At 53.8% G+C, this 3952-nt stretch overlaps 1 protein-coding gene across 2 annotated transcripts in view; it reads right to left on the minus strand.

Annotated features, from left to right (window-relative positions):
- The window catches only part of CLIP1 (CAP-Gly domain containing linker protein 1), a 152810-nt gene extending 148864 nt beyond the window's left edge, over nt 1-3946 (minus strand). Inside the window, exon 1 of one of the 2 annotated variants that reach the window (XM_023205381.3) lies at nt 3790-3946. The gene's annotated coding sequence lies outside the window, so the exon portion shown is untranslated. The remainder of the gene's footprint in view (nt 1-3789) is intronic. The other variant, XM_023205388.3, reaches the window with a different exon arrangement.
- Nucleotides 3947-3952: the final 6 nt, after the last annotated feature.

A 3952-nucleotide genomic window follows, 5' to 3' on the forward strand; every position in this document is an offset into this window, starting at 1 on the left:
AAAAAAAAAAAAAAAAAAAAAAAAAAGAAAAAAAAGAGAAACATTTACTGAGTACATGGAACTCCGCAGAATTCTGCAAGGGTCCCATAACATGAAGACCCTGGCCTTGATATATCTATTCAAGGAAGACCAGAAATCCACCTGTAAGTAAGAATGAAGAACACCAGGTGCCCAGTATGTGACAGATTCAAAGGTGCCTACCTTTGTATGGGCCATAAGAGAATCAATTCATCTCTTACACACCATCCACTGGCTTTCGAATCCCAGCAGACAGCACTTAAAAAGCAAGAATCAGCCGGGCACGGTGGCTCATGCCTGTAATCCCAGCACTTTGGGAGGCTGAGGCTGGCGGATCACTTGAGGTCAGGAGTTTGAGACCAGCCTGGTCAAAATCGTGAAACCCTGACTCTGCTAAAAATACAAAAATTAGCCCAGTGCCATGGTGTGCACCTGTAATCCCAGCTACTCGGGAGGCTGAGGCAGGAGAACTGCTTGAGCCTGGGAAGCAGAGGTTGCAGTGAGCCAAGGTCGCACCACTGCCCTCCAGCCTGGGCGACAGAGCAAGATTCTGTCTCAAAAAAAAAGAGGCCAGGCACGGTGGCTCAAGCCTGTAATCCCAGCACTTTGGGAGGCCGAGGCGGGCGGATCACGAGGTCAGGAGATCGAGACCATCCTGGCTAACACAGTGAAACCCCGTCTCTACTGAAAAAAAAAAAAAATACAAAAAACTAGCCGGGCAAGGTGGCGGGCACCTGTAGTCCCAGCTACCCGGGAGGCTGAGGCAAGAGAATGGCGTGAACCCGCGAGGCGGAGCTTGCAGTGAGCTGAGATCCGGCCACTGCACTCCAGCCCGAGCCACAGAGCAAGATTCCGTCTCAAAAAAAAAAAAAAAAAAGAATAGGCTAGGGGCGGTGGCTCACGCCTGTAATCTCAGCACTTTGGGAGGCCGAGGCGGGCAGATCATGAGGTCAGGAGATTGAGACCATCCTGGCTAACAGGATGAAACCCTGTCTCTACTAAAAATGCAAAAAATTAGCCAGGCATGGTAGCAGGTGCCTGTAGTCCCAGCTACTAGAGAGGCTGAGGCAGGAGAACCGTGTGAACCCGGGAGGCGGAGCTTGCAGTGAGCCGACATTGTACCACTGCACTCCAGCCTGGGCGACAGAGCAAGACACTGTCTCAGAAAAAAAAGAATCAAACATGACTGAGTTAGTTCACGCCCCTTATGAGTCACATGGGATGTGACAGACTGAATTTTAGCCACTAGGTAAAAAACAATTTTTTAAGATAAGGACATCAGGCCAGGCGCAGTGGCTCACACCTATAATCCCAGCACTTTGGGAGGCTGAGGCAGGTGGATCACCTGAGGTCAGGTGAGATCAGCCTGGCCAACATGGTGAAACTCCATCTCCACTACAAAAATACAAAAAATTAGCCGGGCATAGTGGCAGGTACTCAGCTACTCAGGAGGCTGAGGCAGGAGAATCACTTCAACCCAGAAGACAGAGGTTGCAGTGAGCCGAGATCGCACCATAGCACTCCAGCCTAGGCAACAAGAGTGAAACTCCATGTCAAAAAAAAAAGATAAGGACATCAGATTCTAAACTCCTCAATAGGACAGAAACCAGATTAGCTTACGTCATGCTCAAGTGCAAGCTGTGAAGCTCAATGATTGAAAAAGTAGGGAAGGGCAAAATCTTGATCTTCAGGCAAAAATACCTCCCCAGGGTCCCACCCAGTTCGGTTTTCCCCTTTGAATTAGGTCTAGTGGGAAGATGTACTTAACGGCTTTCTCTGAACCTGAAAAATTGGGCACAAGCCTTTGGCCAATTACCCACTTCAACTTTGCTTTAATGAAGACCAGCCTTGGGGCCAGGTGTGATAGTTCACACTTGTAATCCTAGCACTTCGGAAGCCCGAAACCGGTGGATCACGTGAGCCCAGGAGTTCAAGACCAGCCTGGGTAACGTGGTGAAACCTCATCTCTACCGCAGATACAAAAATTAGCTGGGCGTGGTGGTGCGTGCCTGTAATCCTAGTTACTCAGGAGTCTCAGGCACAAGAATCACTTGAACCTGGGAGGCGGGGATTGCAGTAAGCTGAGATCGGGCCACTGCACTCAGCCTGGGGCAACAGATTGAGGCTCCCTCTCATTGATTGATTGATTGATTGGTTGGTTGATGAACAGACAGACTAGCCTTGCATTTTGCCATAGGTTCCCTATACTAATCGAATAACTAAGCACCTGAAGTCAGAATACCTGAGTTCACACGCTGGTTAAAGGTATTCTGACTTCAGGTGCTTAGTTATTTCATTAGTATAGAGTCATACACCACCACTTAGCTATATGACCCTGGTCAAATTACTTGACCTTTCTTTCTATGACCCTCCTGCCAAATGCACATGACGACAGCACGCTCACTGGGTTGGGGTTGATTAAATGAAATAAAACACATAAAAGACTTTCCCAGGGCCTGGCCACAAGGTGCCTTCAATAAATGTTCATTGTTATAATTTACAGAGAAAAAAAGGCTCCAAGTCTGAGAAGCGACATGCCTAGGGATACTTGCTAAAGGTTATCATTAAATCTAAAAGTCAAATAAACACATTCCTGACTCTGGGATACTCTCCTGATTCGTGGATACCATTGGTAACAGTAGTGATAAAAATCAAACAATAAGAACAGCCAGAATCATAACCCTAATGACAGCGGTGGCCACAGTACTTAATACTCACAGAGCTGCTAGGGGCCACTGTCCTAAAAGAGGAAGAAGGCCAGGCTGCTGAATCACACACACACACACACACACACACACAATTACAGAATCTTCTCCACCCTCTTTTTTAAAAAACAGTTCACTAGCGCCCAAGTTTTGCTAAAAGCAGGTATCTAAACCGGTGACGGACAACGTGTAATTTCTTCATACCAAAGAGGTGGGGCTGTGTAGGGAGGAGGGGGTGGCGCTCGGCTCCTGCCAGATGGAAAAGCCACATGAAGTGGACAAACGGCAAGATTCAGGATTCACCCCCGAATCAAAATCCGATTTTTGAAAGGCAGGACCTTCCAATTCGGGCAATCGCTAGGTTCTGCTTGTAAAATAACCTCTGAACAAGTGTCATCTGCCTTCCGCGCCAATCGCCTGCCGCGGTGAAGGTTCGGGTTACCGGGCAGCGGTGTGATTTCGGAAACCCGAGAGCGATCTGGCCACCTCCAGCCTTCCCCGGTCTCCGAGAATCACAGCCCCACTTGGGAGCGAAACAAAAGCCGGGGCAGCAGGGGAAGCCGGTCCAGGGTGCCCTCCATGCCGGCTCGCGGGCGCCGGGCACCCAGGGCCTGAGGAATGCTCAGGTGACGGGCGCGGCGCCCGGGGCAACAGGTCCCGCCCGGCTTTGGCCTCCCGGGGGTCCAGCCGACCCCACATCCGCCCCGGGGCCCAGGGGAGAGCGCGGGGCGCCTGGGAGAGAGCGGCGCCTGGGGCTGCGCAGGGGCAAGGAGTCCAAGCTCCATCTTGAGGCGGGCGGAGAAAGCGAAGGCCCGGCTCGGCGCTGCCAGGGCCGCCACTTTTCCAGCTCCGGAGGGGCCCCCCAGGGACCCACGGCCTCCGGCGCCGGCCACCCGAGACTCCCGCGGTCCCCTTCCGGACGGCTCCGGCGCGCAAGGCTCGGCCCCGCTCCCGGACGCCGGGCTTCGACCCCCGACCCGACCCTGGGCGGGCCCCGCGGGATGGGAAGCGGGCAGGGGAGGGTGGTGCCGGGAAGGGGAGAGGGCCCGCGCCGCTTCCGGCTCACCTCGTCGGACGCCGCGGGTCGCCGCCACCTGCCTCACTGCAGCAGCAGCAGCCGCCGCGGCCGCCGCCTCCCGCCTCCCGGCTCGTCGGCTCGGGGCGGGGGAGAGCGTGACGCGCCGCCGCCGCCGCCGCCGCGGGGCCGGGCGGGCGCGCGCCGCCAGGAG

Source organism: Piliocolobus tephrosceles, chromosome 10 (genome assembly GCF_002776525.5).
Source record: "Piliocolobus tephrosceles isolate RC106 chromosome 10, ASM277652v3, whole genome shotgun sequence".
Lineage (NCBI taxonomy): Eukaryota > Metazoa > Chordata > Mammalia > Primates > Cercopithecidae > Piliocolobus > Piliocolobus tephrosceles.